Consider the following 27,977-nt stretch of genomic DNA (forward strand, 5'->3'; position numbering starts at 1 on the left):
ACCTACAACAACCTTATATGATTGTTTAAAAGAGTCTAACACTTCAGTGGTTAAAGTTTGTTGTACTACTGTCAGCACATTGGACAATGTTTCATTCATGAATATTTTGCAGTGGCATCTCTGGTACTTAGTAAAATTGAAAGGAAAATCTCTTGAGTATCATGTTTTGTGAATTCCTGCTTTTCATGTCTGAATTCACTCATAATGTCTTGATTTGGCTTTGAGTAAGAAACACAGCAAGATAATCCATTGTTCAAATAGTTCACTTGTTCCATACTCCAGCATGTTAAAGGGGTTCTGCAGGAAGTGACTATGGAGCTGTTTTGCCCCATGGCGGCCTCCTTTTTCTCACTGACATGCTCTTCTGCTTATACTTTGGGAGCAAGCAAAACTATTTTAAAAAGATAACTAATTCGCTTTCAAAAAATAAACCTCCAGAGCCCTGTCATTCATCTGTTTCACTGCCCAATAACCTGGTTCCTCTGTATTGGATTGCGTTTTTCCAAAGTCCTCCAGGTTTCTATGATCTTCTCTAAATCCAAGGTCAAGCACTTTCAGCTGAAGCCACTGCAGCAGTGTGTTGGTATCCCTATAGCCAGGCTAAGACTGCATCAGCTTCGCGGGAGTGTCACATCACTTTTCATATCACCATGGCTCCCAGCTGGCCACAAAGGTCTTTCTGAGGCCCCTTCCGCACAGCTGAATAAAATCCCACATTATCTGCTTTGAACTGGAATATATGGCAGTGTGGACTCAGATAGCCCAGTTCAAAGCAGATATTGTGGGATTATCTGCTTTAATATTCTGGGTTATATGGCTTTGTGGAAGAGCCCCGAGTTTCTGACCATTGCTGTCTCCTCTGTTGATGTCAGAACAGGACATTCACATAACCAAGAAAAACAGGATTGTTCCATTCTGATGTCAGCAGAGGCACCCACAATGGCCAGAACCTTGGATGGAGCTCTGTAGTTGATGGGAAGTGGCAGTGACAGCTTGGGACAAGCCATCCCCTTCCCCGTGCTATTTAGGAGGGGGTGATAGCACTGTGTCTGGACAGTGGGTCAGGCCAAATCGGACCTGGGCCAGTTGTCCAGACTGTGACACAATCCGGGGATACTCCAGAATTTCCAGCAAGCTCTGGATTATGCCTCGACTTTGCCCTACAAAACACAATACTCACCAGAAGTCAGCAAACATTGTAGGGACAGGATGTCATGGAAGTCCAGGTTTTCTTGTCTATGTAGACTTAATCCTATTCTATGTGTTATAACACATACACTTTTTAAATTGCAGACACAGCAGGTAGGAACAGAGGGAGACAAAAATGTTTATGTTGGTACCCGTTGTACTTTCATAATATTTATCATTAAGCCATTTGTTTACTTTCTTGTCCCCTTCTGCAAAAGCTCTGTTAGCCACATGATACTAAATTGATTAATTAGCAAAGGGTTGTTTTCTGTTTTTTACGCAAAAGCCTTAGTGAACAAGAATATATAACTATAAAGATAGCAGTCAGCTTATTACAGCCACATTTTACTTGCCCTGGTTCTTTCTCAGATGTGGAATGTATGTATAAAGCTGGAAACCTGTCCAGTATATAGGAAAGGACAAGATAAAATTGCAAATACTGTCTCATTTCATTTTCTTCTCTTTTTTGGCTGGAGTTCTGTTTGATGTATTCCTTATCCAGACTCAAGGTAAGACAACAGGATGCTATTTTGTATGTTTGTCCCTGTTACTACTATACGAAGATGTTTGTCTTTGTCTCCCAGTTTCTCTCCTTTTAAGTTACTAAACTTTTTTGGTTGATTTTATTTTCTAAGTGTTGATTGCATGAGCTGCCTTCTAGAAGACAAAAACATGGTTAATATTACAAGAAAGATCTTTACGTTACTGTGTCTATATTTATTTATTTATTTATTTCTCTTTTTTATGTCTGCTACATTCTCAGGCCTTTAGAGATACAATAAATGGAAAAGTAAAATATTTGAATGAAATAGATTATCTTTATTCTAGAGGCAAGATGAAAACAATGAACCAAGTTTTGATAGATGTGGACACTTGTTAAGTTTCTGTTTAAATTTTTAAGTGTTTTGTCCAACCAAGATTCTCTAAATTTTTCTGAAATTTTGAGATAGCTATTTAACCAGATGAGCTGTCAAAAACCTATGGGTTTCTATTAAATCTTCTTGAATATTTTAAGAGAGAAGTGGTATCAAATATTGGAGGTGAAATTTGTTTTAGGTAACTTCCAATTGCATTTCTGTTCTTAAAACATCTACATATTGAACATATATTATAACATTTTTTGCATTGGTACTTTTCCAATACAAAAGGAAAATGTATTGTTTCTTAGTTTTGATATTTTGAAGCAGTATAGAGGTGTAGCAAGATTATTTCCAATGGGGGAGACATAAAAGGTTTTTATGCAAGATAGATAGATTCCAACAACACCTTTGACTGTGCATATAATGAGAAATTGTGGTACACTCCAAAGAAGCATTTGTTAGCCTCTTAAAGCATAAAAAGAAGAGAGGGTGGGAAAGTAAGACTAACTGGTTATTATTTTAGCATTAGCTTTTGTGGATACTGTTCTGATACATAATCTGTTATCTGGAAAAAGAGGTAATGTCAGGAGATAATATAGAGATTCATAATAGTTTCTCATTGGGAAGAGGGTCAGACAAGGCTTCATTTGATCACCTGTCCAATTTATATGCAGGACATAATCTTACATAAAAAAAGATTTGACATAGGAAAAGGGAGCATGAAAATTGGGGGAAAGAACAAACAATTTCAGATTATACAGATGACACCATATTATTTTCACAAAATTGCAGATTTTGAACAACCATTGATGAAGTTAAGGGAGGAAGTGCAAAAGCAACTTAGTATTAAGTAGAAAAATAACGATCACAGACAATTTACATAATTCAGTTCATTTCTCTGAGAAGAAAAAGGCTGAGGTGTGATTTGTGGGTAATCCTTGACTTCTTAATGTTTTTCAAAGTCTTGTGTAGTGACTAATGTTTGTTTTTGGCTGTATGTTCTCCCTGAGCACAGAGTGTGTTTCGGCTGTCACTGACATGCTTAGGGGTGGAACTGGCAGTCACTAATTCTACCTAACTGTCTACCCTTCAGTCTCTGGGGCCAATGGCACATGTCTTATGACATGCAACCATATCAGCAAGACTTAAACAGGACCTCTACTATCAAGCAAGGCTAACAGGCATTTCATAGAATCATAGAGTTGGAAGAGGCCACACATGCCATCTAGTCCAACCCCCTGCCATGCAAGAAAAGCACAATCAGCACAAGTATCCCTGACTGATGGCCATTCAGCCTCTGTTTAAAAGTTTCCAAGGAAATTTTTGTTAGGATGTTTTGAGGGAGAGGCCTAGAGTTTTGGTATCTACTTAAGACTTCTCAACATGGATGCTGAGGGAGCTGTTGCAATCACCTGCGAAGCTGTGGTATGTTTTGTGTTCTTACTAGAGGATAAGGGTGACTACATCTGCAGCAGGTTCAAGTTGACTGTTCTTTTGGAAAGGAAGATCAAGAAAGTTAAAGTCCGAGTATCTAGTTATCAGCATTTTAGGGAATTTCCAATTTTCTTGGACAAAGTGAAGCAGACTGTCCCGGAGGAGGAACAAACAGGGAATGTGTTTGAGGAGAGAGTCAGTTCTTAAAGACAGGAGTTAGACATTTGGAAGAATGTGATATACAGACATAGAAGGACCAGGAATTTGAAGCTGCAGAATCATTTTGAGGATTTCTCCTTTTAACAGCAAAAAGAGCATCTGTGTTGATCCTGAGACAATGTGCAAGTGATGTTGGAAGATTCAGCACACAGAATGCCCTGTGCTAGTCCTCAGAAGAGACGTGGAGTAGTGGTAGGGAACTCCCTGCTGAAAGGAACAGGAGTAGTGATTTGTGGGCCTGATAGGATGACATCCTGCAGCAAAAATCCATGAAGTAACTAACAGAGAATATTGTCAAGCACACCATTACTCTTTCCTTTTAGTCCATATGGGAAGCAATGACACTGTCCTCAGGATATCACAAGGGATTATGCGGTTCTGGATAGGAATATGAAAGTACTTCATGCAAGGTTATTTTGTTTCTCCTCTCAACTGATGGACACTGCTCTATAAGGAAGAGAAGAATAGCGGAGGTGAACCACTGTCTCCATTGAACACGGCACCAGGAAAGATTTGGCTTTTTGGATGATACTTTTGGTATGTGATGGGTTGCACCTCACAGTAGTTGCCAGGAACTGTTTTCTAAGAGTTTTACAGATCTGATCTGGAGGGCTTTAAACTGGGTTACGCCTTGAAGGATAGGGCAAGAGTTCATCATGTGCTAGAGAATATAACATAATAGTACTATAGCAGTGGTTCTTAACCTGTGGGCTACGGACTACCAATGGGCTGTGAGAACCAAAATGTGGTCTGCGAGCCTCCTTCCTCTTTATTTATTTACTTATTTTATTTTATTTCCGCTCCTTTCACGCCACCTGCCACTCCTTCTTTGTCACTGACCATTGTATATGTTCTGTATCAGAAACTAGAGCTGATGTGGTCTATCCAATGCAATTTTCTGAATCAGCACCCCAAATAGAATCTAAAGTTGACCAAAAACTGATTTGTAACCCTTTTTATTTATTTATTTACTATATTTGTATACCGCTCTTCTCAGCCCTCAGGCGACTCAGAGCGGTTCACAATAGCAAAATTTAATGCTTAAAACATCATAAAACAGTTAAAAACAATTAAAACAATAGCATTATAACAATAAATTAAACATCATATTTTGGCACTAATGTTGGGAAGTGGTCCCTGGTCAAATTGTACCCTGGTCAAGTGGTCCCTGATCAAAAAAAGGTTGAGAACCACTGTACTATAGTGAATAGTACAAGTACCCAACAGCAGGAGAAAATACCTTAGAGCAACTAGGAGGAATGATCCATGCTTTTAGATGTCTCTATACTAATGCACAGAGCATGAGAAATAAATAAGATAAACTTGTTGTTTTAACGAAGCAAAGCAAATATGATATAATTGGCAGCACTGAAAACCTGGTTGGATGAGTCTCATTATTACAATGTAGTAATATAATGTATTATTAAGAGAAATAAACCAAACAATCAAGGAGTAGCAAGGATGATTACATCTTTGGAGAGATCCAAGACTTAAATCCTGGAAGCAAGGTGGGAAACATATGGCTAAACATTAAGACAAAGAGAAGCAACAATGATGTCATTGCCAGTGAGACAACTTAGGTGATGGCTTCCTGGAACAGATGACCAGATGTTCAGAAAAGACATATGCAGTAGTAACAGGAGATTTCAACTATATTATTATTTTATTTTTATTTTTATTGAGATTCAAAGCAGAGAACTATATTGAAATATGTAGAAAATCAAATTCTTCTGTACATTTAAGGTCCAACAAATCCCTCATTTCGCTTGTAGATAATGGCATTGTTAAGAAGGTGAAAGAGATAACAAGAAGACCTGCTAATTTAGATCTGATCCTAACCAAGAGTGATTAGCAGGTTAATGGGGTGGAAGAAAATCGACAAACTAGAACATGTCTAGAGAAGGTAGACCAAAATGATGAGTGATTTGGAAACCAAGCCCTCCCTATTGAGGAATGGCTTAGGGATCTGGGTATGTTTAATTTGGAGAATAGAAGACTGAGAGGGGAATAGTAGCCATATTTAAATATTTGAAATATTTTCAAATATTTAATTAATAATTGGGGAGGGCGTCATCTTGTTGGACTTCAACTCCCAGAAATCCCAGCCATCTTACCAGCTGCTAGGAGGGAACTGAAGTTCAAAACACCTGGAGGACCAAAGATTGTGAAACACGGCTCTAGAACATACAAAGAAATGGATTCAAATGGCAGGAAAAGAGATTCCACTTAAAAATTTAGGAAGGATTTCCTAGTGGTAAAAGCTGTTCAGTGGTGGAATATTCTGCCTCAAAGTGTGGCGGAGTCTCCTTCTCTGGAGGTTTTTAACCAGAGGCTGGATGACCTCTTTTTTGGACTTTTTTTTGTTATGTCCATAGCAAAAGTTAGAACAAGGAAATGGTTGGATTGCCTCATGGAAAAGATGGTAAAATGCCAACAGTTTAAAGAGAAGGCAGAACTATTTAACTTCTTATTAATACCAGTCTCCTCCAAAAAGGAAAATAGTTCTCAATCTGAGGAAAATGGAGCAGATAATGGAAGTAGGGGAAATGCAGCACAGAATAGATACAGAAGGCATTGACTAATACCTAGCTAATCTAAATTAATTCATATCTCCAGGGCCTGATGAATTACATCAAAGATGAATAACATTGAAATAACTGACAGAAGTAATCTCAGAAACACTGGTGATAATCTTTCTGAATCTTTCAACAGTCAAATATTCTGTTTTTAAGCAGACTCTAAACCAGGGGTCCTCAAACTTTTTAAACCGGGGGCCAGTTCACTGTCCCTCAGACTGTTGGAGGGCCGGACTATGTTTTTTTAAAAAAAAATCAATTAAAAAATTCCTATACACATTGCACATATCTTATTTTGCTGTGTGGAAGGGCTCTTAGAGGGGGTTCTTTCTAGCCCTCTTTAGGCAGTAATTCCAGGAGCAGAGAATGGGAAATCTTCCTATTTCTAGTCTGAACAAAATCTGGCTACCAGTATTCAAAAAACCTCTAAAATTATAACTGTAAATAAAGAACAATACTCAAACACAGGGGAACTCCAGACAAGAAACAATCAGGGCCAGCTAATCACCTCTCAACAAAGGATTCTCCCTAAAAACTGTCAGGCTATGAAATGGTAATCAAGGTGGCCAATTGAAACATTCATACCTACCTCCAACAGACAAGAGTTCTTTCTCCCACCCTGGATCTTCCACAATTTTGCTAGTTAAAGATTTTCCTCTGACATGAAGTCCAGTCGTGTCTGACTCTGGGGTGTGGTGCTCATCTGCATTTCTAAGTCGAAGAGCCGGCGTTGTCCGTAGACACCTCCCAAGGTCATGTGGCCGGCATGACTGCATTGGGTCCGATGGGCAGCGTGAGCCGGGCAAGGGAGGAGCAGCACCGCGCGGCCTACTTGCGCATAAAGGACCTCGCGAGGTGCTTTATGCGCAAGTAGGCCACGCGGACCAGCTGCCCTTGGCTGGCTCACGCTGCCCATCGGGCCTAATGGATAGCGTGAGCCAGCCAGGGGGGGCACTACTCCTCCGCGGGCTGGATAAGTGCCCTTGGTGGGCTGGAAGTGGCCCGCGGGCCGTAGTTTGAGGACCCCTGATCTAAACGATCATCCTTCAGGAGACCTTTGATTGTTCATTCCTTCATGGCAGGAAGCTAGACTGAATAGCCAATGTGGTCTCTGCCAACTCTATGATTTTATGAATTGCTGGAGAACAGGAGAAATTCTGTTGGATGGAGGAGAGTAAACGTTCTTCCCGAAAGAAGACCCAAACGATTACCATCCAGTCAGCATGACATCAATACCAGGAAGGATTTTAAAGCAGGTCATTAAACAATCTGTAAGCATTTAGAAAGGAATGCTGTGGTCATTAAAATCAAGATGGGTCATGCCATACTAATCTTACCTCTTTCTTCTTTTACTTTTTGATAGAGTTACAAGCTTAGTAGATGATGGGAATTATGTGATATTTTTATGTCAGGAAGGCCTTTGACTTGATACTCTAGTTAAAAAGCTAGTAAAATGTGGATTAAAGACAATGTCACTGTATTTGATTGATTTGTAATAGGTTACCTATCTTAACCCAAAATGTACCAATGGCTCCTCTTCATCCTGGACAGAAGTAACTGGTGAGGTGCCACTGGGTTTTTATAATAAGAAGGATATTGCAAACTAGAACATGTCTAGTAGTGGGCAACCAAAATTGTAAAATGTCTGGTGCAGCTTAAGGAGCTGGATATGTTTAGCAAAGAGCAGGTTAAGAGGGAATATAGTCATTATTAGTTATGTTTCAATAGTTGTAAGAATGTTGTATTGAAGATGGAGAATGCTTGTTTTATGTTGATCCAGAGATTAAGGTCCCTTCTACATAGTGTGTATAAAATGCACACTGAACTGGATTATATGGCAGTGTGGACTCTAATAATCTAATTCAAAGCAGATATTGTGGATTATCTGCCTTGATATTCTGGGTTATACGGCTGTGTGGAAGGGTCCTATGACACAGAGCAAGATTCAAACTACAGAAAAAGAAATTCCACCTGAATATTAGGAAGAACTTCCTGAAGGTAAAAGCTGTTTCATGGTGGAATACACTGTCTGGGAGTGGAGTGGAGTCTCCTATGGAGGTTTTTAAACAGAAGCTGGATGGCCATCTGTGGAGAGAGCTTTAATGTTGTATTCCACAAGACAGTATAGGCTTGAACTGGATAATAATAATAATACTTTATTTATACCCCACCACCATCTCCCCAAGAGACTCGGAGCGGTTTACATGGGGGCCAAGCCCGACAACACATCATTAAACAAAAAAGCAATAAACAAAAAACAATACAGTTAATATAAATCACATATAAACAATAAAACACAAAGATTTAAAAACCTATGGCCAGGCCTAATGTAATAGTTTAAGATTAAAAAATAAGTGCTGGGCATCAACAAAAGTAGGATATATCTGGTAGGAGGGTTTTGAAAGAAATGAGGGAGCACAATCCAACGAATAGTTAAGGTGCTTCTGAGGACATTTTGCTGGGAATTCTTTACTAATCCGGGAAGGCACACTGGAACAGCCACATTTTCAGGCTCCTCCTAAAGACTGCCAATGTGGGGGCTTGCCTGATATCCTTGGGAAGTGAGTTCCAGAAACGGGGGACCACCACTGAGAAGGCTCTCTCCCTCGTCCCCACCAATCGCGCCTGCGAGGGGGGCGGGAGCGAGAGCAGGGCCTCTCCAGATGATTGAAGAGATTGTGTGGGTTCGTATACAGAAATGCGGTCACGCAGGTGGGCGGGTCTTCTATTATTCTCTCTGCTTCTTAGCCTCTTGTTGAGTTTCTGGGTACTAGGACCTTGTCAAAATTAGATCAGATGTAGAACAGTTTTAAAATGGTGGTTAGTTTGAAGAAAATTCTTTTTTGGTTTTTCTTTCATTTTCAGTGTTCTGAAGCTGTAAAATCTAGAACTTTTTCATCTTCCTTTTGCTTAAATAATCCCTTATATTGAATGGGCGGTAATGCAAGTTGTTCTTCTTTAGATGAATTAAACGTTTTGCTGCACTTTTGTTTTGAGGATTTTTGTCATTTTAGAATTCTTCAGATGTTTGTAGAATTCTTCACTGTTGGGCTTGGCCTCATGTAAGCCGCCCCGAGTCCCCTTGGGGAGATGGTGGCGGGGTATAAATAAAGTATTATTATTATTATTATTATTATTATTATTATTATTATTTGTTACAAGCTGTTGAAAAAATGGAGTGAAAGTGGCTACATCATCATTATCATCCATTATCGTCATCCTCATTATCATTATGTAGTAATTATAGTAGTAATAAACATTGTATAGCAGGGATGGGAATCATATATCTCTCCAGATGTTGGTGAACTTCAGGAACAAGTGGCCATAGGCAGCATAGCGAATTATGAGAAATACTGGGGCCTACAGTCCAGCTGTTATCTGGATGACAATGTGATTCCCACCTACTCCATTATAGTATGGAATCTGCTGAAATCATAATAATGACCATCATAATCATTCCACCTTTCTCTGATGATTTACATTCAACATGTCTTAACAGCATATTTAAAAAGAATTTTAAAAAATGTATTGTCAAAGGCTTTCATGGCCGGAATCACTGGGTTGTTGTAGGTTTTTGGGCTGTATGGCCATGTTCCAGAAGCATTCGCTCCTGACATTTTGCCTGCATCTATGGCAGGCATCCTCAGAGGATGCCCTCATGACCCCCCCAGGGGTACCGACCCCCAGGTTGAGAAATGCTGCTCTAAAATTGTGCCTAAAATACCTCCCCACTTAATGTGGTTCCTATTCACATACTCACATTGCTGTTTTCAATCTGCTAGGTGGGCTGGGGAGCTAGGCTGAAGGTCAGGAGCTCACCCTGACCCAGCTTTGAACTGTCAACCTTTCAGTTGGCAAGATTTACTCCAGCTGCAGCTGGTGATTAACCTGCTGTGCTAAAGCCAGCTCTCTATCGTTCTTTGATTGGAATTCACTGCTTAGGTGGCAGTGCTGCAATTATGGTTTTTTCTATATATTTTATTTTTCTTTCTCTAACTTAGTAGATCTTGATCTAGTCAGTATTTAAAATAATTCCTTTAACTATAGGGTGAAAAAATATTATAATCCAGCCAAAATATAGAGAAAATTGTTGAAGCCCCAGCTTTGCCATTTAATTCCATCCAAAAAAGTAAAATAAACAAGATGAGGAAAGTGGCAGTTTATTCCAATTTTCAAAATGCAAAAAGAAAAAGAAAGGAAAGAGGTGATATAGCGAGAAGATATGTATCATTCTTCCCTCAGCAGCTCACTCTGTCTAGTTCTAGTCAAAAATGTAGAAACAACAAATTTTGTTTTCCCCAAAGTTTTTATTTTCCCTACTTTTAATAATATTAATCACAGCCTTCTTCATTATTTTTACTTTTGAAGCTTTTTCTTCTCTTGCCTCCATGGCTGTAGTTATCTTTGTAAGATTTTTTTAACTTACTCATTTTAGATGCAGTTAAGAGAACAAATGAGAGGAGTAAAGTGTGTCTCAGCTGTTTAAGGGTTTCCATGACACCAAGCCTGGCAAGCAGCAGCTTGGTTGCAATGAGCCAAGATAGCAATCTGGGTCCCTCTGTATTGCCTGTTCTGTTGCCTCTATTTTGGCTTCTCTTGCATTAGCTCCAGCACATGTTGTTGATACCCCCCCCCCCTTGCTTGTCTCTGGTTCCCCAATTGCTGCAACAACAACAAAAAAAACCTAGATGAGTAAATCTGAGAATGAGACATGGTGTCATTCTGGAAACCTGAAAGTGTCAAACCATCCTTTTCTGTTCACATACAAGAGGCAACATTGTTCCCCAAATGTTCTCCAGCGTTTCATTTTTCTATTCAAAGTGATTAATTTCCAAACCATCAAACTGTAGCAGGATGTCCTTGCCAAACTGTTCCTTGAAGAGCTTTTCCTTACTCATCTCAACTTCTTTTTAAAATGGGAGACATGTTAATTTCTATAGCTTCTGTAGCCACATCCAGTTCTTTATCTGGTGAGTACTGTTGATGTGGACAAGCTACTGGGACAAGTAGGGAGGACAGCCTGCTTTCTTGATGGAATTTGATCTCAAATTTTCAATGCATCCCTCAAAGAGACCAACTTTCCATCCTGTTTGAAAGAAGCACTAGTTAGACCACTGCTGAAAAAGCTCTCCCTGGATTCTCTAGACCTTCATAATTACAGATCCGTGCCTAACCTTCCTTTTTGAACAAGGTGATTGAGAAGGCAGTTACTTTTCAACTCCAGGCAGTCTTGAGTGACACATGCTTCCTTGACTCATTTCTGGCTTCAGAACAGTGAACAGAATTGAGACTGTTATGGTCACCTTAGAGCAGGGGTCCTCAAACTTTTTAAAAAGAGGGCCAGGTCACAGTCCCTCAAACTGTTGGAGGGCTGGATTATAATTTGAAAAAATATGAATGAATTCCTATCTACACTGCACATATCTTATTTGTAGTTCAAAAAACACTTAAAAACAATACAATAATTAAAATGAAGAACAATTTTAACAAATATAAACTTATTATTTTAATGGAAAGTGTGGGCCTGCTTTTGGCTGATGAGATAGGATTGTCATTGTTGTTGTGTGCTTTCAAGTCATTTCAGATTTAGGTTGACCCTGAGTGAGTGCCGGGTAAATGACCTTGGAGGACCGTATCCGGCCCCCGGGCCATATTTTGAGGACCCCTGCCTTAGAGGATGAGCTCAGTCTTAACACTGACAGGGGGAGTGTATCTCCCTGTTGATGCTTTTTGATCTCTCAGTGAAATTCAATGCCATCAACCATGGTATTTTTCTGGAACCCCTGAGGCTTTGGGAATCGGAGGCACTGTGTTGCAGTGGTTGCAGTTGTACCTCTCAGGCAGATTCCAGATGGTGGTGCTTGGAGATAGCTGCTCCTCAAAAAGGAGGTGCCATTCTTTCCCCAATCCTTTTTAACATTTACATTAAAACATTGGGAGAGATCATCCAGAGGCTGGGGTGGATTGCTGTCAACATGCTGATGGCAAAGAAATGTATTTCTCCATGTCTTGAAAAATAGCTTTAGGTAAGGATAGTGTGTCTCCTCTAACAAATTGAAACTGAATCCAGACAAAACCCTTGTCATCAAGGGTCCTAATATGGGGGTGGATCTGTGACAATCGGTTCTGAATGGAGTTATACTTCCCCTGAAAGACTGTATTCGCATCTTGGGGGTGCTCCTGGATCCGCCTCTCCAAATGTCAGGCCAGGTGGATACAATAGTCAGGAGTGTTTACTACTAGCTTTGGCTGATACGTCAGCTGCGCCCCTTCCTAGATTTGGAGAACCTGAAGATGGTGGTGCAAGTGCTGGTAACCTCAAACTTGGACTTCTACAATGAGCTATATATTGGGCTACTATTGTACCAAGTTTGGAAAGTCCTATTAGATCTAAATACAACAGCCAAATTGGTTATTGGAACATCTAGTAGTAAACATATTACACCTATACCAAAGTCACCCCACTGATTGCCAATATGTTTCCATGCAAAGTACAAGGTATTGGTTTTGATTTTTAAAGCCCTACATGCTTCAGGTCAAAGTTGCTTCCAGAATTGCCTTCTCCCATACAATCTACCCTGCACTAGGTCCTCTGGGGGATTCCTGCTCCAACCAGCCAGAGCTCAGTTGTCACCCAAAGGACCTTTACATTGGCTGGCCCAAGACTGGAATGGCCTGCCAGAAGAGATTTGAAAGCTAAATCAGCTTTCAGAATTCAAGACCCAAGTGAATAAAACTGACTGGGTAGGCCTGCCAGAAGAGATAGGACTTCAATTGGATCTTGAATTCTGACAGCTGATTAATTGTCAAATCTCTTCTGGCAGGCCATTGTACGGGAGAAGGCAAACTCTGAATTTTAACCTGCATTTAATTGGTGTTAGTCTTGTGTGTATTTTTTAATATGTATTTTAATAGTTTTGTATCTGTTTTAACCATGTATTCTTGAGTCTCAAGGAGAGGCTGGTAATAAATATATAAAATATTTATTGTTGTTTTTGTTATTATTTTTCATTTTCCCATTTTCTTCTGGAGTCAGAACTGTTGTAATCTGGGCCTAGATTTAGGTTAGTTGTTCTAATATTGCCTTAAGTTAGAAAATGTGGCAAGGGGATTGGGGAGGGAGGGTGAAGGCGGTGGACAAGAAAACGTGAAAAGAAGAATAACTTCATAAAAGAGATGAATAGATAATATAGAAATATCCCATTATTTACAATGTGTACATGCAATAGTTGTCTATTACTTATTCACAGATTGTTCTATTATATATTCAATTAAAATTGCCATAAGTTCCATCTTCAAGACTCCTTGAAAACTAATTTTCAAATCTCGCTTTAGAGTAACTCATATCTGATTAATTTCCAATCTCAGCTGCTTTAATTAATTCAGAATCCTTTAGTGTTGGTCAGTCAAGTTGCTGATTTCTCCATTTGAAGTTGTAGTTTACCACTGTGTGTAAGTGTTCACAACCCATCTTGCTTGAATACAGTAGTAATTAACCTGTAAGAGCAGATTTATCAGTTCACTAATTTGTACTTCAGTAACCTTGCTATTATCAGGCCAAAGGTAAACCAACTCCTCCCCTCATACTTATATTTAAGTAATTCTTCTTAATTTTCTTAATCTTCTAACCAAGTTTTTTTTCAGTTCTTTCAAAGGCAATCTACGCCAAATCTCATTAATTTTAAATTGAGTATCCACATTAACGGAGCCCCCGGTGGCACAGTGGGTTAAAGTGCTGAGCTTCTGAGCTTGTTGACCGAAAGGTTGAAGGTTCGAATCCAGGGAGCAGCGTGAGCTTCCGCTGTCAGCCCCAGCTTCTGCCAGCCTAGCAGTTCGAAAACATGCAAATGTGAGTAGATCAATAGGTACTGCTCCAGCGGAAAGGTAACAGCGCTCCATGCAGTCATGCCAGCCACATAACCTTGGAGGTGTCTACGGACAACGCCGGCTCTTTGGCTTAGAAATGGAGATGAGCACCACACCCCAGAGTCAGACATGACTGAACTTCATGTCAGGGGAAAACCTTTACCTTTATCCACATTAACAGTGCTGGTTCTCATATCAAATAACATGATCCATCAGCGATTTACATACTGTTCAATTGGAAACCTTCCCTAGATGTTCAGAAAGTTAAAATTGGGAAGTTAAGATAACTGAATGTACAGCGTCCTGTCATCTCCGTCCCCCCCACAAGTCTTCAGTCTCTATACATGGTAAGGCAGGATGGTGCTTTCTTGGTCCCTGCTGTTCCTCCTCCTCCTCTTTCCAAAGTGTGCAACAGGAATTTGGACACTTGTGAGTGTTCTCCTGATCCTTCCATACAAGGGAGGCAGTTTATGCCAGCTGATCTCCCCACAGATCAACAATTATCCCTAAGCAGAGCAGCAGCTAAGGACACAGTGACACGATGCCATTTCAACTTGGAGGTCCCCATCAAAAATGCTGACTTTACCCTCCGGTAACTTAAAACCATTAGACTTAGCTGTGGGAACAATCCTGAACCTTCCTCTTTGTGGTAGCCCTTGAGATATTTTAAAAACGCAATCCTGTTACCCCACAGTCTTTTCAACAGGCAACATAACCAGCTCCAGTCTGGCTTAAATTCATTGTTGTTTCTCTCCCCTTTGACTTTTACTCAAATACTCTGAGCTTGTATTCCACGTTTTAGTTCTTGTATTTTTTCACAGCTGCACACATCTACGATACATAAACCTATTGTCCACCCTTCACTGCTTGATCTGTTCTTTTAGAATGGGTTTTCCAGTGGATCATCCATATTGACTGATTCTATATTGAAAGGTTTACCCATCCGTGGATTTAAAATATCTCCCTCTTCCCTTGCAAATTTCCAGATAGCAAAACTTGGTCTATTTTAATTTTCCTCATGAGGAACTTTCCCCCCTCCCTTAATGAAGACCTAACTCTACTGTTCTGGTCCTTTTGTGTTCCTCCCTCAGAAACACATTCTGCATATCTCATCTAGGGTTTTATCCATTTTATCCATTTTATTCCTAGTACATTTGGCCCGCCCACTGTGTTCTATTTATCATGTTATTTTGAAACTGTTTATTTTAGTTTGTTATTTTTGTTATCCTTCCTCATTCCCGGATCCTCCTCATAATTTACACTGTCCTATCTCCCAGTGTTTTAAAATTTTTAAAAATTTTATTCTTGAATCTGGCCCTGCCTAGTGAAATTGTCTGTGTTTTAATGCTTGATTTTATATTGTTGTGCCATATATTACATTGATTTTGCATTTTATGTATTTGTTTGGTTCTATTATGTTTTTGTGTTACATTGTTTGTATTGTATCATTGGGCATGGCATCATGTAAGCTGCACCGAGTTCCCTTGGGGGAGATGGAGCAGGGTATAAATAAAGTTATTATTATTATTATTATTATTATTATTATTATTATTTCATGTATTTATTTTGATGTATTTTTGCTTCTTGTATTTTATTTTACTGTACTGTAATTTTGGGCTTGGCCTCATGTTAGCCGCCCCGAGTCCCCTTTGGGGAGATGGTGGCGGGGTATAAATAAAGATGATGATGATGATGATTATTATTATTATTAATATTATTTGAAACACAACAAGATGAGTCCACAGCAGACAAGATCACTCTGCTGGCTGTTGTATTGGATCACACGTCGGACACTTCCCGAGTGTCTAGGACTGTGTGGTGTATCGGCAAATGATGCATGCAGATCCCAGTAAGGTGGCCTTCTGCAGCTGGCAAAAGGTAATTTTGTCAGTGCCAATTGTGTTTAAGTGCAGGCCAAGGTCTTTAGGCACTGCATCCAGTGTGCCGATCACCACTGGGACCACCTTTCCTGGCTTGTTATTATTATTTCTACTACAATTCAATAATCAAAATCATGCCTCTGGGTTTTTCTGGTGTCTGTTAAATTATGTTTGTCCTCCTATGTTAAAAGTTAGTTTTGGTCTTCTTTCCCATACTTTGCTAATTAATGTATAGACATCTGAGACTATGCATTTTTCTGCCCACTATTGGATTCTTGTACTAGCTGTCCAGTTCCATCTTTATAATTCAGCCTATTGTCCTTAGCATTTGGTTTCCCTCTGACTTCAGGGCTATTCTGTCACTCCTTTAATTAACTTAATTCAAAGTCCTTCTGATTAGGTTTGTGAGATGTCTAGTATATACATTCTTACCAGCTTACATTTCATGATTGGAATGTCTAGGGAACAGTGACCAAAATGATAAAAAGGTTGGAAGCTTAGCCATCAGGATCAGCTGAGGGAGCTGTGTATGTTTTGCTTTAGGAAAAGAAGGCTGAGCCGGGTTATGATAGCCATGTTTAAGCATTTGCTAGGATGTCACATTTAGAAGCTTGTGTCTCCTGCTCTAGAGACTAGGACACAGAGAAATGGATTCAAATTGCAGGAAAAGAGATTCCATCTGAACATTAGGAAGAACTTCCCTCTGTTGACCTTGGAATCTGCTACCTTAAAGCATAGAGGGAGTCTCGTTCTCTAGAAATGATTAAGCGGAAACTGGATGGTCATCTGTCAGGAGTGCATTGATTGGATTTCTTATATGGCAGTAGGTTGGATTGTGGTCTCTTCCAACTCTATGATTCTAAATATTGTGAGATGAAACCTATCTCATGGCAGAAATCATTCTTTGGAAAGTGCAGGTCATGGTCCTGGAAACCAAAGCTTTCCTGATTTATTCAGAACTGATCGGTGGAACCAGTTGTTCACTTCTAGTATGTTTCTCTTGCTGCATTATTTGGGGTTATTTGCCAATACTAATTTTCTCTTCCTAATAACTAAGTCAAATGCCATTAACTGGTAAGTTATTCATCTGTCAGTAGATCCTGGAGTGAAGCATACAGGAATGAGGCGAACAAGTGAGACAAAGAGAGGTGTTTAGATGGGTGGGTAAGTGAGTGGCAAGGGAGGCCTAGATGTCTGTTCCATTCCCTACTAAAATTCAGGTTTCAAAAAAATAGATGGAGAGGAAGCTCATGTAGTCACTTGGAACAGCTGTGGGATTACTGTGTTCTTGCCTCACAGTGAGAAGTTATGTTTGCAGCATGTACAAGTCAGTGGCCCTCTTAGAAAAGAAGGTCAGCATCTTGAAGTCCATGGAAGAAGAAAAGATGGACCTGTCAAAATGGTCATCTTGTGGGAGAATCGCACGGAACCTCTGATGAGGAAGTCTCTTCCCAAACACAGAAGGTAGACACTTGGAGGAAAGTTACATATAGTTGAAGGGACAGGAATCGTTCAGAAGGGGGGAGGGTATTTTTGGTGTCTCTACATTAATGCATAAAGCATAGAAATAAACAAGATGAACTTGAACTCATAGTACAACCAAATAAATATGATATAATTGTCACCACTGAAATTTGGTGAGATGAGTCTCATGAGTGGAATATAGTAATACAGCCTTATAGCCTATTTCTGAAAAATAACCAAACAGGAAAGGAGGAGGATTGGTATTGTATATCAAGGATGTTTTCTCCTGTGAAGAGGTTCATTATATAAATCCTGGAAGCCAGGTTGAGAGTCAAGTTGAGAGTGTCTGGGTAAAAATTAAGGGGGAAAGAAACAACAGGGAAGTCATTGTGGGGATCTGCTACTGATCTCCAAGCCAGACTGATGATTTAGATGATGTCTTCCTAGAAAGATCACCACAGAAAGGAGAACTGTAGTAGTAATGGGAGATTTTAAGTATTTTGATATTTATTAGGAGACAAACTTGGCATCTGATTGAATGTAAGATGAATGTTTAAAGTGGAAAGGGCCACAGTTACAGACTAATACAATCTTTATGCAAAGAAATCCAACACTGATAGGCAAGGTATTGAACCTGTGTTCAACCTATGCTATAGTCTAAGGAACAGAACTGGAAAATTCCAGAAATTGAAAGGAAGCTGAGAAAGAGGTGGAGAAAAACTGGAACCAGATGCAGCTTTCTTGGCTACAACACCACATTCTCCAGGCTCAGCCAGCCCAGGGACATGGGATGGCAATTCCTTGTTGCCATCCCCCATATCACAACCGTCTCCAGCCACAGTACTCCACCTACTTTGCACTGATGTGGGCCACTCATATATATGCAGGTACTCTGACTACCATTAGTCAGAGTTCCCTTAGTGCAGGAGTCCCCAGCCAAATCAGTGAAGGCCAGCTAGGTGGCATGTCGTGTCTGGGGACAGATACAACAGGGGGCAGGAGGCACGTTCTACACGACTGGGCATTAGGGACTCCCTGCCACCTCTAAGGCAGCTAAGGTAGTCCTGACAGGACACAATGCAGGCCCAATCCAGTGTCCCGGAAGGTTAAGAGGGGATATGATAGCTATGTTTAAATATTTAAAAGGATATCATATTGAAGCAGAACAAACTTATTTTTTGCTGCTTCAAAGACTAGGACATGGAGGGATGGTTCAAACTACAAGGAAAGAGATTCTACCTGATTTATTGTGAGGACAAAATTTGTGGAGGAAATCAACCTTGCATTTACTGAAGTAGGAGTGGGATATTAATATAAGTAAAAAGCAGACAACCAAAAATAAGACTATCAAAGAAGAATTTTTAAATACTATTATTCTCTAGTCTCTGTCTTCACTTTTGACCCTACTGTGGAAAAAGATGAAGATTTTTTTTTACTCTGACCTCAAACACTATTCTAGGAAGTGTTTTAGTTGGAATACGAATTACTTTTCAATTACTGTTCAAAATTCAATTACTGTTCAAAAAATGCCTTCCCTTTACAAAACATAATTTTTCACACAGAAAACCTTATCAACAAGTAGTGTGAGCAGATTTACAAATTGCTTAGACATATAGTGTCAGAGACTTTTTAGCAAAGATCGCCAGATTTTACTTACTGCCGTCATTCTATTTGGCCATGTTTCCTCATTATGCAAAAAAAAAAATCTTCATAAGAAAAATGAGTAAGAAATAAATCATCTTTGCTTTCTTACTGAGATCCTAACTCATGGTTGTTAGGCAATACGAAGACACAAGTGCAGTACAGTATATTAATAGCCATTTTTCTGTTTTTTTGCCTAGGCAATTAAGCAGTACTTTCTGCCTACTGAATGTAAGGTTCCATCTCCCAGAACAGCAAGTTCTTCAACTGTCAAGAGTCCAGTTCCAGTAATTTATTTTAGGGCCTTTGAGCTATAGAACATATGTTTCTCCAGATAATTTTGGGAGACATTGCTTCTCCAAGGTGTAAAAACTCCATATTTGCCCTAGATAACAAAGACTTTCTTGTTGCTTCTCCCACCATTTTCCTGTAGATTATCATTGTTGAATTGGATAAGCGTTGTTATTGTCAATAATTGCGCATGATGAAATTGCAAAATTAGGATCTAGTGCAATTTCATTGGTACAACTGAAAAAGGATCAGTCTAGAACAGCAGGGTTTAGTGGTAACCCGAAGCGAACTAGTGGAGTATTAGCTTTCATGCTTGTTCAGAGCCTGTGATTAATATAGAACAAAGCAATTTTACAGCTTCTCTCAGCTCAGCCTCCATAGGCAAGTTCGCCTACGTAAGAACAGTGAGGGTAAAATTGAATAGGTTGATCAGGACACCTCTCAACACCCTTTCTGGCGCAGGACCCTTTGTGCTGCACTGCTATTGTCATTAGATAACATTTTTCCATTGCTTTCTTCAAGGTTATCTGAATGCCTTTCATTCTGCTTTCAAACTGTCTGCTGTTATTTTCCCTTTTCCCATGTTATGAACAAAAAATAGTCAATTAAAACTTAGAGAAAGAAAACTTTGGAAGCTGAGTTAACTGGGCCCTCGTGGAAAGAACCGAAAGATAATATTCTACCAAGTTACTAAAATACAGTGCAACTGCCAAGGGTTGGATGCTGCATGGTCTCCCCTTGGGATCTCAGAGGGCAGCCTACCACCATCATTCCCTCACTTCAATTTAGATTTGTTTTTCTTCCCAATATTTTAGTGGGATTTCTTCTTGGAGTTTGGACCCATTGTTTCATTATGCCCTAGTTTCCGAAGCTGCTTCCTTCTCAATATGACATCCTTTCAAATATTTAAACATGGCTATCATGTTCCTTCTCTACTCCAGACAAAACATACCCATCTGCCAAAGCTGCTTATTTATTTTATATGCAAATGGATTTTGGTCTAAACATGAATAAACTACCACCTTGAGTCCTATATTTTGAGAAAGGATATAAATCCTATAACCCATCGTCCTTTGTGTTGTTAATTGCTATTGAATTGACTTTGAATTATGGTGACTATTAGTGAGGAACATCAAAGGTAACTGGTCACCAACTGCCTCTTGGAACCTCAGAGCTGTGTCTTCCTTGATTGAGGCTATTCACCTGTGAATGAGTCTTCCTTTGTTCCTCCAGCCTTTTAACTTACCAAGTATTATGATCTTTTCTAGTGAGTCATACCTTCTCATGATATCATCAGAGTATGACAGTTTCAGCTTAGTCAACTTCTAATCAGAATACAGCTCGATTTGCTCTAGGATCTATTCATTTGTTTTAGTTTGTGGCAGTCCATTGTATCTGAAGAACTCTACTACTCCTAACACCAAATTTTTCTTGTCAGCTTTCTTCACTATGTATGCTTTTACAACTATATATCTTTACACTTCAGGATCTTGCCTAGTTCCTTCAAGTCCTAGTTGTCTGATTTCCTGATTGCATTATCCATTCTTATTAATAAAATGAAAAATCTTGAACTATTTCAGTATCTCCATCATCTATTTCAATATAGTGCAACACATCTGTGGTCATTATGTCTGTGGTCAATTGTAAACTTGTCTTTGTACTTTCTTCTTGAGTTTCTTCAATGGGGGGTCCAATACTTTTCTATTCTTCGCTAGTAGTATGATGTTATCTGCATGTCTCAAATTGCAGAAAACTTCCCTCAGTTATCATTCTTCTGTGTCTTTTCCTATTTTCTATATCAGGGGTCCTCAAACTAAGGCCCGGGGGCCGGATATGGCCTTCCAAGGTAATTTACTCGGCCCTTGCTCAGAGTCAACCTAAGTCTGAAATGACTTGAAAGCACACAACAACAACAACAACAATCCTATCTCATCAGCCAAAAGCAGGCCCACACTTCCAATTGAAATACTAATAAGTTTATATTTGTTAAAATTGTTCTTCATTTTAATTATTGTATTGTTTTAAGTGTTTTTTGCACTACAGATATGTTCAGTGTGCATAGGAATTCATTCATGTTTTTTTCAAATTATAATCCGGCCCTCCAACAGTTTGAGGGACTGTGACTTAGCCTTCTGTTTAAAAAGTTTGAGGACCCCTGTTCTATATGATATGTTCTGCGTATACTGGTATACTAAAAGATAAAATGCAGCCTTGCTTGACTTACTTGTCTATTAGAAATCTTTTTTTTCTGATTGTGTCCTGACTATAGGTTATACAGCAGAATAATCAAATATTATGACATGCCCATTTCTTTAATCCATAGTGATCTACACAATCAAAGGTTTTTCTATAATCTATAAAGCACTGGCTAAATATCTACTGAAATTCTTTGGTGCATGCTATTGCCCAGTATATATTTGTAATGTGATCTCCCTAATGCCTTTCCCTTTTCTGAACCCAGTTTGGACACCTGGAGAAGAATCTCCATGAAAAGAAGAAGTGGTGAAGAGATGAATGGTGAGGAACAAAAGCGCATAGAAGATATAATGCAAAGTCTGACCAAGTACTAAAACTTTAAGGATATCACTCCATAATTCAATTATATGCCACAACTACAGAGGAAGAAGAAATTCAAATATTCTATGCTGAAGTCCAGGAGGAAATCAAATTCACACCATGTTGATAATCATGGCATGGTTTGCATTCCAGTCTCCTAGAGTTAGATTTAAAAGATGTGAAACACTGCAAAATACAGTTTCAATTCTTGAGCCCTTGGTCCTTCTTTGTTGCTCTTTCTGGGGCATTTGGTTAGATGGTTGCAGCAGGTCTGCCTATTTCCATATGAGATAATACCTCTCAAGGCAGCACTCACTTCAGTGATCTTTAGAGCCACAAGAATTGGGGAATTAATGGCAGGGTCCAGGAGAGACAGATCTGGGAGAGGACTTCAGCTCCGGAATGTGGAGATCATCAATTCTGCATCTCGCATCTGCATCAAGCATTCTAAATGTGACCAGTGGAGGAACCAATCGGTGATTCATCTTTGAGCTCTGGGCATGAGGGGTCCATGCCCAGGACCCAAAATGCAAGTATTATCAGAGTATTTGACAATGTGTTTTGTGGGGGAGCACCCAATTTTCACACATGCAAACTACATGCTCCTCTCATTTCCAAATCATTGCAGTTCTTCATTTGGCTCTCAGCAGCCTTGAATTGCTAGCAGCAGAACATGGGGATCACTCATTCAGGATCAGAGTGGCAATGGTGGCTGCAGATTGTAATCTGGTAAGGACTCCACCAAGCACCAAGCACTCCACCAAGCACATAAGTTTTTGGACATCCGGGATCTGGATACTGTGCATGACAATTTTGATTCTTTTACAGGATTGAAACAATGATGAAGACAGGACACATGGCCAACACATTCCAACGGCCAGTGGAAGGCCTTGGGGCAAGTCATAGAGGTTGTGAGATGGTCTAGAAAAGGATTTAATAGACAAGCTCAGGGTGGCAACTATGGACAGCTCCCTGCCATTGTCTGCCTTTTCTTTGGTTGCAGCTGCACTGTGGTTGACATAAGCCAGTCCTCTAGTCTACTTTTTGTGGCAGCTGGTATCGGTTTTAGATCCAAGATCAGGTGTCCAGTGCATACCAGGTCCTGGTGGTATAGGGTGTCCTATTGGGGGACTTGAGAAGGATGTGTGGTCTGCAGGGCTCTTACCCAGATGGGAATAGACCCATACTACACCCCATCCTGGTGGCTGTGAGAAACTACAACTGGGATGCCCTATTGGGTAGATCTCATGCCACTCCTACTGTGAGCTGTCACTAGATCAGTTCTGCGGTGTCATTGATCATCAGGTGGGTTAGTCAATGTTTGGCTCCTGACCCTCGTGTGGGCCAACGTTCATCAAACTGTAACCAAAATAAAGTTGTGGCCTTTTAATTATCTAACTGTGATTATTCTGTGGCCAAAAAAGGAATGGGGTTGGCCTGCATTGAGATCTCTCTAGAACAACTGAATTACAACAGAAACATACAAAATGTAGGTCTGTGACTCAACTATTTTTGTCTCTGCTGTTGATTAAACTTTTCTGTGTCCTAGAGGGAAGTGCAGGGTGGGGATGGGATGTTGAGGAGCAGCAGAATTACAGAACAGATTTTTTTATGTTTCCATGATTTGGAGGGCTTTGGAAGGAGCAAAATACTAAATCCACTTTGCTGTTGCATGCACCCAGCCTTAAGTAACCTTTGTCCTTAGGAAAACTAGCTTTCTCATGGAGTTGGAGAGAGACACTTGAGAGCTTTTTCACAATATCTCATATTGTAGAAAACAAATGATTGTAGAAAACAAATAAAAATACATAGGGACTAAATGAGGTTGTGGACTTGATAATTGTCATTCATTTATTTTCATTGATTTAATTTATATCCAATCTTTCTCTCAGCATGGAAACCAAAATTGTTGTTTTCCTGCTTACTGATGGAAAGACAGAAAGACAGAGAGTGCAACATACAAGATTGAAATCCTGCCTTAGTCCAATAAACTGCACTATGATAAAGGACTAACCAACCACTTTCATATGAGGTATTCAACTATGTGCATGTTGGAAATGGGTGTTTAGTTGTTTTTGCTAAACTAGGTCTTCTAAACTGAAAGCCAGGACCAAGTTCTTCTGTGCTTCTCCTAACAGAGGATATCTTCTTTGGTGGGCAGCTGAGGACTACAAGAAGGCAAGCAGGAGCTTGAACCAACAATCTTGAGCTAATCACCTTTAAAATATTTAAACTTGGCTATTGTGTCCCCTTAACCACTTCTCCAAGCTAAACATACCCAGCATCCTTAGCCACTCCTCATAGGGCATAACTCCCAGACCTTTTACCATTTTGGTCACCCTTCTCTGGACATATTCCAGCTTGTCAATATTTTTCGTAAACTGTAGTGCCCAGAATGGAGCACATTTCTCTGTGTAAGGTTGGTGCATTCGGCTGATTTTGGAATTAGTATTACTTGGTTGATTGTATCTGATTTATCATCTTGATTGCCTTTCCTCTTGCTTTGTTTTATTTTTTGGAAAATAAAATATAAACACTTCTTTTAAAGCTTGCTAGATGCCAAGTCACCTCCTCTTTGCCTTCACTTCCTTCACCCAGCAAAGTTGAGCCAGATGAAAAAGCAAGAGGGCCATTTAAAACTAGAATTACATTTTTTTTTGTCTAGAAGTAAAAACAGCCCAGATGCCTACTTCATGCAAAAAATATATATGGGAAACTATACAGATTTTGACACTGATGAGGCTTCATACTGCCCTAGACTGAGAGTATAAGATGAAAGGTGTTATTCTGTGTGTGAGAGAGAGTTACTACAGTTTGCTGTGACACACTAGGATGCCACAGCACAGAGTTTGGAGATAACTATCCTAACATATCATTTAATGCAAATTCTCAATCCCCCTAAATACCACAAAGGTATCGCCACATTTGAATATTGCTAAGAAAACTAAAAGTTCTGGGGTCACCATAAATAAATAAGACAACTTGATGTCATACGTTGAACACACATTGACCTTGGCATTTCCCCAATGATTACACTATGTAATAAGATTTGAAAAAAAATCTGTTCCTGATTTGAAAGTGTTATTTCCTATTTGATTGTGCAGCACTTACTCTTAAAGTAGTTGTTATACTCCAGAAACTTTGTTTTTGTGGCTGCCACAAACTATGTTGAATTGGTTGAGACTCTTAGGAGATATTCATTGAAACGATCTTCCAGGAAGGCCCTCCTTTCACTTCCACCACCCTCACAAGTAGGGTTGGTGGAGACGAGAGGGTCTTCTCGGTGGTGGTCCCCCCCCTCTATAACGCCCTTCCAAGGGAAATAAGACAGGCCCCGTCTCTCCCCTCCTTTTCGTAAGAGCTTGAAGACCTGGTGTTTTCAACAAGCCTTTGAAAATGACCAGTTCTAGCCCAGCCCCAAACATTGTTGAATATGGCCTTATACTTCCTACCTATTATCCCGGTCATCCCTCTAATAGGCCCTGGAAATGAGCAGCCACAGACCTGTACCTGTTAGCCTGTTATAGCACTGTACTTAATTCCCAGTCCCCTCATATTTTGAGTCTACACTAGCCTCGGCCCAGCCTTTTAATTGCTCTGAACAGGCAGGATTATTTTTAAATATATATGTGCTATTGTGATAATTTTATGCTTATGTTTTGTTAATTTTATGCTTTGGTGATGTTGCTTGAAAACCACCCTAAGTCCCCCTCGGGGAGATAAAGCAGTATATAAATAAAGTTGTTTATTATTATTATCATTATTATTATTATCTTTATTATTATTATGTTAAAAACTATAGCAAAATAAAACTATAGCAAAATGTGCTGCAGGATGTTCCGCAAAAACCAAAATTTTTGCAGTTTAATAAACTTTAATAAACTTTTTTTCATGTTTTAATGATAGAACCAATGAGAAAATGCCATTTATAACCCAGAAACAAAAATCACGTTACATAGGGTTATGTCAACAATTATAATTTGAGGGACTTCTAACTAAAGTCCTAACAAATTAACCTCAGAGATTGGATCTTAGGTACCAAGTTCTGATTCTGCTGCCTTACTTTGGACAGCATTTCTGCTTATTAAATATTTTTCAAACATTACCTTAGAATACTGCATTTGACATGAAAGAAATTGCTTTCAGGTGAAAAATAGGCAAAACAAACTATGATGAATTGTTTCTAAGTGGCGGGTGAGGCAATACATACCTTATTTATGAGTTGACTGAAGAGTGAATTTCATATCTGTACGGGATCTATGACAAGCAACAGTCTTTCTAGGTTAATCAATTAAAGCCAAAGAGAAGACATTGTGGATCATTCTTAGTCCAAAACAATGTGGATAGGCTGTCAGATGATGAAAAGACATGTAACAGCAATTCATACCATCTTGGATTGAAAGAATAAGATTAAAGTTGTTTTGGTATTGACGTTGACATCCAAAATATTTGACAGTATTTTTTCATTTTGACCTGCAGGTGGCAATAGTGTCCTGGCGATTCTTTACCAGAGTTACTGCTTGACCAAGCGCCTTTTTACACTGACACTATAATGCACAGGACTTTTTGTATTTATCTCTTCTCTTCCATGTACACATAATTTTCTACACGTGCTTCAAATGCTTCCCTTTTCTCTTTAAAAACATCTCTTCAAGAATTACTGTACTCTTGGAACTGTTGAAAGTGGAGTTGTATTTGTCAGGACTTGTGGAAGACCAGATGGGGAAGTAATGGGAAATTACTATGATATAAGGCCACAGAAGCAAGAGTATTGTATGTTCAGACGTAGAAATATACAACCATATATAAATGAAGAATGACTATTGAAACTGAGATTTTGTGGAAATGGACAAATTAACCATGTTTTTTTCTGACCTTTGTAGAAGACTGGTAATTTATGTATTTTTTATTTTGCAGAGTGAAGAGAACAATATATTGACTGTAGTTTTTTTTATAAATTAGTAAGCACTAGAAGTGGATGAATGATAATTAAGTTTAAAGAAGCTATTTTATTTAGTTTTATATATATTCCCGCATTTACTCAATTCGAATGCTCACCCTTTTGATTAAAATATTTTCCCAAAATTAGAGTGTGCATTAGATTTGTTAATATGGCAAATCCTTTTTTGGGGGTTTTGGGTTTTGAAAATTGAGGTGCACATTAGATTCGATGGCACATTAGACTTGAGTAAATACGATATTTTATAGGAAAGTTGGAAATCAAATATACATAGAAATCTTTTCTTTTTCTTTCTTTTCTTATTTCTAAACTATTTCTTGATGTATTAAACTTTTTCTTACAGTATTGTCGAAGGCTTTAACTGGGGTGCTGTGGGGTTTCCGGACTATGTGGACATGTTCTTGCGGCGTTTTCTCTTTACATTTTTCCAGCATCCGTGGCTGACATTTTCAGAGGATTTCTTACTGTGATTCTCTTTTTATACTAACTCATTTTTACTTCTGTGTTATTCTTTTTGGTGACATATTTATTGTATTTGAAAATCCCTAAAATAAAATAATAATAATTGTTGTTGTTATTATGGTTATTATTCTTATTTATACCCAGCTTTTTCCCTCCACAAAAGAGATGCAAAGTAGATTATATGGGTTATGCTTCCTTTTTACTATCTGATGTCCTATTATATCATCTATGCTGACCATTATTGCAACTTCAAGCCAACTTGAAACTATGGCTAATTGAAAGTCCTGAAAGATCTATTTGAAAATTAAGATCTGATGCTAGCAAAACTCTCCAGAGAGGTGTAACTTATTGTCTCTAGAGCAGGCATCCTCAAACTACGGCCCTCCAGCTGTTTGGGCCTTCAACTCCCAGAATTCCTGACAATTGAACAAGCTCATTAGGGCTTCTGAGAGTTGGAGCCCCAAACAGCCGTTCGAGGATTTCTGCTCAAGAACACTGGTGCACATCTCTCCTGGAAATAAGAGTGAGGGCATAGAGCGGCTGCAGACCATTTTCCATAGTAAATGTAATCACCTTCCTG

The 27,977-nt window shown here is 39.2% G+C and overlaps 1 long non-coding RNA gene across 2 annotated transcripts; it reads left to right on the forward strand.

Moving 5' to 3' along the window:
- On the forward strand, positions 1-27,475 carry LOC132776420 (uncharacterized). Of its 2 annotated transcripts, none has more exons than XR_009631610.2 (3): positions 1-1,697; positions 21,881-24,007; positions 26,455-27,475. It is a non-coding gene; the product is annotated as an uncharacterized lncRNA (long non-coding RNA). The 2 variants fall into 2 exon arrangements; XR_009631611.2 differs by lacking the exon at positions 1-1,697 and adding an exon at positions 13,510-17,487.
- The last annotated feature ends 502 nt before the right edge of the window (positions 27,476-27,977 follow it).

Source organism: Anolis sagrei, chromosome 5 (assembly GCF_037176765.1).
Source record: "Anolis sagrei isolate rAnoSag1 chromosome 5, rAnoSag1.mat, whole genome shotgun sequence".
In the NCBI taxonomy this organism is placed as follows: domain Eukaryota; kingdom Metazoa; phylum Chordata; class Lepidosauria; order Squamata; family Dactyloidae; genus Anolis; species Anolis sagrei.